The following is a 13087-nucleotide window of genomic DNA, read 5'->3' on the forward strand; positions in this document are numbered from 1 at the left end:
TAAAAAAACCATCAATATAAAAAATACAAAATTAAAACCCACTCCAGACACAAACAATCAGTAACAATCCCACCACAGTACATAGCACAGCCCGCCACCACCATACCCAAGCACAGCCCACCACCACCACCCACAAGTACAACCCGCCACCACCAACAAAAATCCACAGCCGCCACCACCACCCAATACTACTTAAAAAAATCCCCAAAATCAACACAAAACTATCCCAAAAAAAAAGTGAAGAGATGAATCAACTCCATTTATACAACCCAATATAAAGAAAGAAATGAGAGAAAATAGCTTGAAAAAGAACCAACTCACCCATAATCACAATCACATGGAATCCACAACCGAAAGGAAAAAAAAATAGAGGGAGATCAGAATAAGAGATCTCCACGGCGACGGCCGTTCTCAATGGCAACGTCCTTAGCGGAGAAAAAAAAAGACAGAGGGAGAGCGACAAGGGAAAAAAAAAAGATAGAGAAGTTTTAGAGAAAGTGACAAAAAAAAGAAAAAAGGGGAAAAAAAGAAAGAAAAAGGGAAAAGTGGAGGTTCTAGAAAAGAAAGAAGAAAAAAAAAAGGAAGAGAAGTGAGAAGATGAAGTGAGAGGCTGAGAAAGAAAGAAGAAAAAAAAAGAGAGAGAGAGAGAGAAAAGAAAGAAAGTCATAAATGAAGATAGAGAAAAGGAACAAAAAACTTTTTTTTTAAGCATATTTGTCCGTACCATTCCAAAGATAGAATGGTAGTTACGGTATTGTTCATATATGCTAAATATTATGGCATATTGAACATCTCATGCAAGATGCTTTTGGTGTGCCAAATGCCAAATATTTGGCACACCTGATGATAATGCTCTTACTAGAATAACATTATCAAACAGGCCCTAGATATCCAAAACTCCTTAGGATTGTGTATCACCTAACCAAATCATGGATATTTAATATACAAAATAGTGGAAATCTCCTGGAATGTCTGGATATCAAGTATCCAAACCTCCTAAAAATTGATGTTTAGAAACTTTATTGTGTATACCCATATTTTGGTTAGGTGATCTACAATACTAAAGGAGGTTTGGATACCTAATATCCAAACGTTCTATGGGTGATTTCCAGTATTGTCTATATCAGACATCAACAATGTGATGTTTGATGTACATTTGATGTTTGATGTACACAATACTGGAAAAAAAAAATCCACAACAATAACTAATAAATAATTAATTAAAATTATTGTATTAATTTTTTTAAAACACCCTGAATACGTAAAGGTTTGTGTAGTACCTTGCTGTTGGTTATATTTATGTTGTAATTTTCGTTATGCATATGGTTTTTGTTTGATTTAATTTGTATATTTATTTATTTATTAGTTAGGTTGGATTAAAATTGATTGGTAGCTGATTTTGATTGTAATATATAATTTTGAATATCTTTCACACCCTTAGATTTAATTTTCACAAAGTTGTAGATTTCTTTTGTAATCTAGACATCTATGAACTCATACTAGAAATAGGACGGAGGCTTAGTTAAAGTAAAAAAAAAAATTAAATAGTATTAATTTATTAAAACACCAAGAATAATGTTTGAGAAGTCCACCTATTCTCTAAGTTTAATATCAAGCAATGATTTTATTTTTTTGGTGCATCTATAATTTTTTTTGAACCCAAGCCTAATGAACGTAAATTGTTCCTTTTGGATTGCGAACTTTCTAATGATAGATTAAGATATATTGCTCATAGAACACCTTGTGGGATTCACTAAAAAAAATGTAGGGAACTAACATAAATGTAGGAAAGAGTCTCACAATTATCATTTTTTTATGAGAGTTATTAAGTTTTTTTTTTTAATCTTAAAGTGGAGCCACTTAGTCCTAAAAGGTAGCCAGTTAGTACACATCTATAACAAAAATTCCATATGCTAAAGGCTCTCAGGTTGTCAACTTTTTTTTTTAATGGGAATTATGAAGTTATATTTAATGGTAGCCACTTAGAGCATTCTCATGAACTCTCTTATAAAAAATGTCATTTTGACACACCAAAAGCCTATTTTATCATTTTAACACACCATTTTACAATACCCCATTTACCAGATATTCTATTTTTTTCGTTCAACACATTAAAATAATATATCCAATACATTAAAATAATCTAAAAAAACTTTTAGAAATATATATATACACACACACACAAAATCCCCCACCACCCACACCCACACCCACACCCACAAATCAACCGCCACAACCCATAACCACCAACCACCCCCACAAAATCAACCACCGACCACCAATATCAGCCACTGCTAAAAAAAAGAAAAACAACTCAAACAAACATTACAACCAATATCAGCCCTTACACCAAAAAAAAAACACCATAGCATCAACCACCACAACTCGATCTGAGACCATCCCAAACCTCACACCCATAGTCCAATCAACCCACCACCTTCAACCAAAATCAGCCAACCACCATTAGAAACACTGCCACAACCACTAAAAGAGAGAGAGAGAGAGAGAGAGAGAGAGAGAGAGAGATCGGCGAGGTGTGGAGAGAGGAGAGATCGGCAACTCCAAGTAAGATTGACGAGCGGCAGCTCCAGGCGAGCATGTACTCATTTGCCGAATCGGTACCAGTTTCTTTTCCACAACTTTGACATTCTCCGATCCATGAACATTTCTCACACTCCGAGTCCGCCGCGTACTCATTTGCCTTACCAGTTTCTCTTTCTCTGATTCTTCCGCTTCTTCTTCTTCACTCCTCAAAACGCTAACATTCCGTCCGCAATTCTTTGCAACTGGTTCCTTCTCAGCGACACGACAGCGGCTTTTAGCGGAGTAGAGTGAGGACGAGAGAGGAAGAGAGTGAGAGAAAAAAAATGAAAGTGAGAAAGAAATAGGGAGCAACGGGAGAGATGGAGACCAGAGAGGAGAGAGAGAAAGTTGTGTTGCAAACGGAGAGAGAGATGTATTGGGAGAAGAGAGAAAAACAAATAAAATAAGCAAAAGATTTTTTGGCATTGCTGTCCGTACCGTCTCATAATTGAGACGGTACTGTAGCGGTGTGCCAAAATTTTTGGGATTTGAAATACTTGATGAGGACTGATTTTTGGTGTTTGGTGTGCCAAATGCCAAATATTTGGCATTTGGCACACTTGATGGTAGTGCTCTTAGTACACAATTAAAACTAAACTTTAAAATGCTAAAACTCATGTTGTCAACTTTTCTATTTTTTTATTTTTAAATGGTAGTTATGTAGTTATATTTAATCCTAGAAGATAGGCACTTAGTACACATCCATAACTAAACTTTAGGCTACTTAAAAAAGCCCCCCCAAAAAAAATACTAAGAAATACTCTCAACGTTAGTCCTATTAAGGGTTCATTTGGGAACATTTTATTTAGTTGAAACTGAAAATATTTTGCTGAAAGTGTAGAAAAAAAAAGATTAAAAAGCTAGTTGAAGAGTACAATGAGATCCATGAATAATATCAAAAAATGCAATGAGAACTATGAATAATACAAAAAAAAAAGCTAAAAACTAAAATAAGCTAAAACTTTCATCAGCTCCCAAAAAAGTCTAAATCACTAACAAATCCTTTAATTACAAAATATATATTTTATTTAAAAAAATTTGCAGTGAAAGGCACAACAAAGGACAATATTATAGTGCAACACTTTCAATTAATTGAAAACGTAGTGCTACACAAATTGATAAATATAGGCATATATAGGTGGGATATTTACAAAAAATGGTTTTAACCACTTAATAGATTGACTACCACTTCGCGCACCAGAATTCTTCAATGTGGCTGCTATGCAATCTAACAAAATTGTTGATATGTCACCCTAAAAAAATGACAACTTAAACAGTAAAGCTTAAATATAAGGAAAAAAAAAAGAAATCAAGAAGAAAAAGAATAGGAGGAAGAGAGAGCACTACTTAGAACACATTCAAAAACTATAAAATAGTTAGTCAAACCCAATAACCACAAAGAAAGAGACAAAAAAAATATATCATTGCTACTCTTTGAAAAAGAATTTGCACCAAAGTGAAACAATTAGAGAGAATATTAAACACTCATCAAATCGACGAAATAAATAAATAAATAAATAAATATATATATATATATATATATATATATATATATATATATATATAAAAGATAATGGTATAGAATGGATAAACCAAATACAGGATTGAAGGGCAACTCAAAAATAAAAGCAAACCTAATTTGCTGTAGGTATTAGTCAAACTCGTTAATCACAAAAAAAGAGACAAAAATATATATATATATATATATATATATATATATATATGATTCCCACTATTTGAAAAGAATTCGCACCAAAGTGAAACAATTAGAGAGAATATTAAACACTCATCAAACCATTAAATAAATAAAAAAGATTAAAAAAAAAAAAAAAAAAAGATAAGATAAGATTATGATATGGAAATAATAAACTAAATATAGGAAAGCAAATACATTTAGGTCAACTCAAAAATAAAAAACAAACGTAATTTGCTATATGTTCCCTTCTTGTAGTAAAGAAAAGCAAAAGCAATACATACACATTTAGAAATAGTGAAGAAAAGGCAGAGTAATGTACCAAATTCAACAGAAAAAAAATAATAATAATTTGAGAAAATCTCATCAATAGACAAGCTGTCATGGCTATGATTAAAAAGTATTAGAAGATTGTTGATTTTTTTTTAAATAAAAAAAAAACCAAAATAGAAAAAGTGCAAATACACATACCGTTGAGCAGGAGCAAATAGAAAAAATGATTATAATGGTGGAAAGAAGATTACCATAGAATTGAGAGGACTCGGAAAGAAACAAACTAAGTTTGAAAAACAATGTCAATGTGGTGAGTGTGGTCCTATTTTGTAGATAGCGTTTTACATAGGAGTTACAAAATCATTTTTACAAAGTTTTATCCATGCTTAACCGTAAGGTGTAAGGTCACAATTTGCACCCAAACCCAATAGTATGAAGGGGACAGGCCCAAAAAACCCAATACAATGAAATTTGTAGATAATGAGCTTAAAATCTAGGTTCCATGGATATTGGATAACGAAGATGCTGGGCTAGATCCCAATTCACATGCAATGAATTGTTTATGTAACAAAAATTCTCCTCGAACTTAAGCCGATGACGATTTATATTGCTTTTTCCTCTTCTAAAGATAGATTACAATTAAGGGTGGTGGTGTGTACAATGTTTTTTCTCTTTCCTCTCCGATCTCCCATCTTGAATGCCTTTCCTTTCCTTTTATCTCATCCTCCTTCTTCCTTCCATCCTCCACGTATATATCAGATCACCGATCAAGATATTTGTCCCATCCACCGCTCTCTTGAAGTCTTCAAATAATAGCTGTAAGGCTGATCCCCACTGTTCAAATGTCATTTCCTCATTAATGTGGTTAGAAAGGTAGGTGCAGAGTCTTTAATGCGGTGATAGCAGCTTTCTCTAAGATATTTTTCATTCGTTCTTCCTCTCTATGCTCTTGTGGGACACATTATCATCCACTAGACCTTCTAGAATCTTCTTCTAAACATCTCAGCATATCATATGATCTTCACTTCATTTAGCCAAGGAGGTGAACCTCCTTGAACTATTTCCATCAGCCTCTTTTGCAACAATTTGCTTGTGGGCTTTTAAGTTCGCTATCGTTACTACCACTAAACCCTTCTCGGACAATTTAATACCCTCGAATCAGGCCCAAGGCCTAAGAACAAGCCCTAGACCTTTTGTTCTCACATAGGGTATAGCGGTATTTTGGACACAATGAAATGTCAATTCCAAACAAGGTAAACTCTTTAAATAATAGTATAGAAAAATGAAACAATTAGAGAATAAAACACTAATCAAACTGATTAAAAAAAAAAGATAAGGTAAAATAATGATATGGAAAGGATAAACCAAATACTAGAAAGAAAATACTAAAGGATAACTCAAAAATGAAAGCAAACGTAACTTGCTGTAGGTTCCATTCTTGCAGCAAAGAAAAGCAAACACAATACGTAAGCTTTTAGAAATAATAAAGAAAAGGCAAAGTAACATTCCAAATTCAACACAAATCAATTGCGAAAATCTCATCAATAGCTAGGTTGCCATGGCTGTGATTAAAAAGTATTAGAAGATTGTTGATTTGTTTTTTGTTTAAAATCAAAATAGAATAGAGCAAAAACACATATCATTGAGTAGGAGCAAATAAAAAAAAATGAAAATGGTGGAAAGCAAATTAACGCCAAATTGAGAGAACTAAGGAAGAAACAAAATGAGTTTGAAAACCAACGTCAGTGTGGTAAGTGTAGTCCCATTTTGTAGATAATATTTTATGTGAGAGTTACAAAAATATTTTTACCAAGTTTTGCCTAATTAAACGTAAGGTGTAGGGATATTTTGGACCTAATGAAATGTTCATTCCTGTTGGATATTTTTATAAAAAATATCATATTTATTTTACTCATTTATGGGAATTGAGGAAATCAATTATCCCTTAATGTCAGAGATGTTAATTGCTAAATTTTGAAAAATTCAAATATAGTTCAAAATTTGAATAGCTATTGTCAATGGTCTTAATTAGGAAATCTCTAAAAATTAATGTGAATTTTAATACCATATATTGTCAACTTTTAGTATACTTTCCTTTATAAACTTTTGCTTTAAAACGTTTCTTTTAATATATTTAATAGTAACGTTATAGATAGAAAGTATTAGAAAATGTACAACTATATATTTATGTAAATTACCGTTGATGGGTTATAGCATTATATAGTACTTTCCATTCTTGGTTGTAATTATTGTGTATAGTCAAAATTTCGAAGGAAATTATTACTTGGTATTTAAAAGACAGCCATGTAGTGGCTGTTATTTTGTTTTTATGGCATCTTGACACTAAAAGACAAACTTGTTTTGTCTATTAACTTATCTCAACATACAAACTTTGGAGAAAAAAAAGTTTTGACCGGTTTATATATAATATTATATATAAAAAGAAAGCTATTGAATCAGACATTGATTTCAATATTTTTATGACCATTTAAAGTTTTAAAAATGGCAAACGTTTTTTTTTTTTTGGCTAAGGATAAGCAACATGTCTGGCTATATATATATAGAAAGAAATAAAAGTTTCATACACATTTTTATTTTTGAATTACAAAGCTGCAAACTTTTCAAAAAACAATTTTTTTTCTAAACACTTACCATCTATTGCTTCTTACTACTCACAAAAATATTCTATCTTTTACAAAATTTTCTGGGAAAAGAAAGTACTATAGAGAGCTTATATCCTATGAGCAGTGTAGGCTCACAAGGATAATCAGCAAAGGTGACTAGGCTGTTGTATCCTGGGGACAATGTGCAGAAACTATTTGTCTAACTACATCGGATATACCGTAGACGGCACGATTTGTCTCAAGACAGTGACTTGGTCCACGCCTCATCTCCGCCACCTCTTTTGGTAAATCAAATTGTGTAGTTTCCAAGGAAAATTCAGGTATTTTCTCTCCTTTATTTCCAACAATTCCAAATAGAGAAAGTCTTTTAAATAGTAGTATATATATATATATATATATATATATATATATATATATATATATATAGAAAAATGAAACAATTAGAGAGAATATTAAACACTCATCAAACCGATTAAAAAAAAACAAAGAGAAGATAAAAAATAAAAATAAAAAAGAAATGAAAAAAAGAAGATAATGATATGGAAATGATAAACCAAATACAGGAAAGTAAATACTGAAGGGCAACTCAAAAATAAAAGCAAATGTAATTTGTTGTAGGTTCCCTCCTTGCAGTAAAGAAAAGCAAATGCAATATGTAAGTTTTTAGAAATAATGAAGAAAATGCAAAGTAACGTACTAAATTCAACAGAAACCAATTGCAAAAATCTCATCAATAGACAGGCTACTATGGCTGTAATTAAAAAGTATTAGAAGACTGTTGATTATATATGTGGGGAGTAAAAGGACCCAAGTGGGCATATGGGTCTTTGGGCTGTAGCATGGAGGGCCGACCTGCTCCAGAGTTAAAAATTTGTTAACTCTGCAAATTGGCCCATACGCCGAGGGTCCGAGAATACAGCCGAGGGCGAGTTTCTTCTCGGACCGTTCCAAGAGAACTCGGAGATTCACTACAAAGGTCAAGGCAGAATTCTGGAAAGACTGTTGGTTAAAAGGGGGAGGCCCTGAACCTTCTAGATGCACCAGTGTTAAAGAAATATCAAGAGCAAAGGCTGCCACCTCCGCATCAAAGACTCTGCACCTACCTTCCTGGCCGCATTAATGGGGAAGTGACCCCTGAACAGTAGGGCTGAAACTTCTAGTCACTATCCAAAAAGTATCAGGGAATGAAGTATTTAAGGGGGGTGAATGCCAAAGAAATGGGGGGGTCGGTAACTAAGAAAGAAATTAAGAATTGTAACCTTTAAAGAAAGAAAGAGAAATAATACAGAAGTAGTCCTAGGCTCACGTCTGAGGAGGTCTATTTGCGATTATCGTTTATTATTTACAAGTGTTTGTAACTTTTAGCCTGTTATCAAATTCTCAGTACTTCAAACCTAGGTTTCAAGCTCACACTCTACAAATTTCATTGTTTAAGGCTCATTGGGCCTGAGCCCGTAATTGTCTTTGGGTCCAGGTGCAATTATGCACTTATAATATATATATATAACCCAAAGTAGAAATGAACAAATATACATATCGTTGAGTAAGAGCAACTAAAAAAATGATGATAATAGTGGAAAAAAGATTAACACAGAATTGAGAGTATTGAGAGAATTAGGAAGAAACAGAGTTTGAAAACCAACGTTAGTGTGGTGAGTGTGGTCCTATTTTGTAGATAGTGTTTTTCATGAGAATTACATAAGCATTTTTACCAAGTTTTGCCCTAACTTAAACGTAGATTGTAGATGTACTTTGGACCTCTATTTCAAATCGAAGAAACCACTTAAATAGTAGTATAAAAAACCATATCCTTGTTTCTCAACAAAAAGAAAAAGAAGAAAAAAAGAAAAAGAAAAAGAAAACCTTATCCTAAGTGAAATATGTGACAATGTATATAATAAAAATTAAGGATCTGGTGTGGGTTGCAATTAGCTCAATTGGTGAAATCTTTGATGGTTGAATAAGAGATTTGGGGTTCAGTCCTTGTCTATACCAAAAACTGATTAGTGTCTTGGTCTGATAATAACTGTTTATCATCAGAATTACGCTCTGTTTGTTTCAACAATGATGTTTTCTAGAAAATGAGTTATTTTCTAAAAAGAATTTTCTATAAAACTATCTCATTTTCTAATGTTTGGTAGCAACTTTAAATGAGTTGAAAAACAACCTCCTAACTTCCCTTATTTAGCTTGCTGTGAGATAGAGTTGTTTTCCAAAAAAATTTAATGGAAAACAATCTCTAAAAATAAGCCATATTTTTTATGTTGACCAAAGATAGTTTTCTTTTGACTCATCTTTTTTTATGCTACCAAACACTGAAAAATAAGGAAAACTATCTTTACACAAGGTTTTCCATTGAAACAAACGGAGTGTTAGAATATTTTAAAAGAAATATCATCAGAAGCTGACGTAATAGGTTGTGAAACTCTAAAAAAAAACAATTAAGGATATGTCAATAAGTGTCCTAAGAACATTTGTTAACCTAACATTTTAGAAAAAATTTAATAGCATTTTAAGAAAAAAAAATTGTTAAAAAAATAATTTATTTTCTTATTTTCTTATAAATAGTTTTTAAAAGTATTTCTCAAACCAACGCTATTATAGAATCAGTAACTTCTCAACAATTTTTAGTCCAAAGGAAAGATGGTTTTTAAACACGAGAAGGCAAAAAACGACAACGTAGCCCGTACTTATAAACCATTCCTCTTCTTCTTCTTCATCTTATAATAGTCTCTCTCACTTTGTTGTGTCTTTTTTATCTCCACTGATCTGATAATGCCTGACCCTGACCCAACGACAGACCCAATTCCGGGCATGGATCCCATCGACCACCTCCCACTTGCTCTCCTTCCATCAAACCCAATACCACCCGCCCCGACCCGACCCTCCCCACCAGGATCCACCATAGACGTCCTCCCAAACATGTCAGGCTACTCCTGGGTTGCCTACGCGGCCTCTTCTATCCTCGTGATCTCCAATTCGCTTCCCCCAATGAAACCCTAATCTTCGTAATCAAGACTTGCAAATACTTATACAATGTGGCTCCAGTTTCTATGAAAAAAAATTAAAAGAAGAAAACTCAAATAGAATCAAATTAATAAACGTAGTTTCAATTTAAGCTTCAAGACAATCCTAATTAATAGTAATATGACTTATACTATATCATAATTTGATCCCAAAAAATAAAATATGGAATCAGGGTCTCATTTAATTTGATTAGAATCTAAAGATGCCATTTCTTGTGGAGTACAGTAAACAAGACTTTTAATTTCATGTAAAACTCCAATTAAGACAGAATAAATAATGTATGTCATTGATGAATTTTTAAGTTTGAAAACTAACTTCAAGGACTTTTAAACTAGTGTAAAACTGTCGGAAAAAATAAATAATGAACGTCATTGATTATTTTTCAAGTTTGAAAACTAAATTCAAATTAACTCTCTATTAAAAGAGAAAACAACTTCTAATTAATTCACAACATCAACAAAGTATTATGGACTTATCCACTATTCCCCATCCATTTCCTTAATACCCAAACAAACACACATCAGCAACAACTTAAAACAAAACTAATTCCAACACTAATCAAAACCATATAACTTGCAAAACTTTCTTACGAACCAAACAGAATAATAGGGAGAGAGGAAAAAGTAGTGAGACCAGAGTGCTTGTAGGAGTTGAGGTTGTAGAGATTGTTAGCCTCCTTGCTGAACTGAACGCTGGCTGTTCAAACACTACTTTCACTGACATCAAAATTCAATACCAATTCAAACACCCAAAATAAAAACACAATAAATAAACCAAATAGATCTCAGAAAATTAACCAAAAATACAATAATTTAAACACAATAAATTAATACCAATTTAAATACCCAATGAATTAACTAAATTCATAAAATCACAGAACCAAAAAAAAACCCAAACCTTGAGTGGGATGCAACCGAGAGAGAGGAAGAGTACCTTTGGATTGGGAGATGGAGATGAAGATGGAACATTCCTTGCACAATGAGTACAGATTAATCACCAAAAATAAAATAAAATAAAAATCTTACAAATCGGAATGATGTTCTTGGCTCAGAGCTGGTTGATGCGGGTGGCGATAATGGTTTTGCGGACGGGGTAGAGATTTTGGCGTAAGGGCGGAGGGTGGTTTTGTCTTTGAGGATGATGTGGTCGAGCTCGGGGACATAGAGGGTGGTTGGTGGCAGAGCGGGACAAGACGTTAAAGCAAAAGCTATTGTCGGCGAGGATGGAAAGTTTAAGGATTTCGGATTCGATTTCAGATTCAGAGTTTGGAGAGAGTGAGAGTTTTGGATTGAGAGAGAGTGAGAGTGAGAATGATAAGTGGGAAAAGTGAAAACCTAATAAGTGGGAAGCCAAAAAAAAACAGAAGGAAATTTTGGGGGAAATTTATAGGTCTATTGCGGTGGTCCAACCCGCTGCTATAACTAAGAAAAAGCGCTGCAAAAAGGAGTGCCTATTGCAGCGGTCATCCCAACGCCGCTATAGTATCTGCGCAAAATGATATATTTATTGTGGTGGGATTTTGGAGCGCTGCTATATCTAAGTTACAAAATCATTTTACAAAGTTTTATCCATGCTTAAATGTAGGGTATAGGGGTTTTTTGGACACAATGAAATGTCAATTTCAAATAAGGAAAACTCTTTAAATAGTAGTATAGAAAAATGAAACAATTAGAAAGAATATTAAACACTAATCAAACTGATTAAAAAAAAGATAAGACAAACCAAATACTAGAAAGAAAATACTAAATAGGGGTGTCAATTCGAGTTAGTGTGTCGGGTTCGTGTCGTGTCGTGTCAAAGTAGGGGTATTTGACTAAATGACTCAACCCTAATCCGACCCATTTAAGAATCGTGTCATGATCTTTCAACCCTAACCCGACCTATTAATAAAGCGAGTTGACCTGACCCAACCCATTTGATCCGCTTAATAAACGAGTCGTGTTGGGTTGACATGAATGTAACACAACCCATTTCAACCTGCATAATATTAAATATAACTTTTATCTAAAAATAATTTATTTTTACATCCCAAAAGCAGTGCATACACTTCAAGTCTTTAACTGACATTTAAAATATATAGTTCAACAAAAATATAACATTTATCTAGAAATAAATTTTTTACACTCCAAAAGAAATGCATACACTTCAACCTAAATTCAAAATAACATAGTTTAACAAAAATAAAATAACATAGTTCAACAAAAATACACTATCCTTGGAACTCACCAAATGCTAAGTATCAATATTAAAAGAATTGGAGCAAACAGTAGACTAATCCTAACTATGACTACGATTATCATCCATAGATTCTAGTTTATAAACTATCTCAATAAACTCACTTGCGAGATATGCAGACGGTGTCTAACACTAATACAAACACCAAAAAGAAAAAACACACGGCACAAGACAAAAGCTACAACCGTGGCCTTAATCAACAATTAATATATCTTATATATTAATAACGGCACATGGGTTGAAATTTTATAAAACAAAACCATTATGCAAAAAAAATTATTACAGAATTTTGAATCACCAAGAAAATGGTTTTCTTTAATTCTAAAACTCACTAAACACATTAGAGAGAAGAAAGCAATAATTGATTTGAGACTTTGAGTTTGAGAATTGGGCGTGAGACTATAAGATAGTATAGTGAGTAGTACAACTAAAAAAAAAAAAAAGATATTTATAAGAAGGTTTAGAGATTTAGGGTTTATAGGGTTTAGAGATCTACAGTTTGTAAAGTTTCAATTTCCAATTATATCCCTTATAAGTTTTTGTAATTATTCACTTTTCTTTTTAAATTTAAAATATATGTTGGATATAAAAGGTATTTGACAAATCTAAAATAAAATGAATATTTATTGGTTAGATAAGTTAAATAGGTTGT

At 32.7% G+C, this 13087-nt stretch overlaps 1 protein-coding gene across 2 annotated transcripts in view; it reads left to right on the plus strand.

Annotated features, from left to right (window-relative positions):
* The first annotated feature begins 2491 nt into the window (after positions 1 to 2491).
* Positions 2492 to 13087, plus strand: part of LOC142640737 (uncharacterized) — a 44333-nt gene continuing 33737 nt past the window's right edge. Inside the window, exon 1 of one of the 2 annotated variants that reach the window (XM_075814964.1) lies at positions 2492 to 2501. The gene's annotated coding sequence lies outside the window, so the exon portion shown is untranslated. Of the gene's footprint in view, positions 2506 to 13087 lie in introns of both variants that reach the window. The other variant, XM_075814965.1, reaches the window with a different exon arrangement.

Source organism: Castanea sativa, chromosome 6, assembly GCF_040712315.1.
Source record: "Castanea sativa cultivar Marrone di Chiusa Pesio chromosome 6, ASM4071231v1".
Lineage (NCBI taxonomy): Eukaryota > Viridiplantae > Streptophyta > Magnoliopsida > Fagales > Fagaceae > Castanea > Castanea sativa.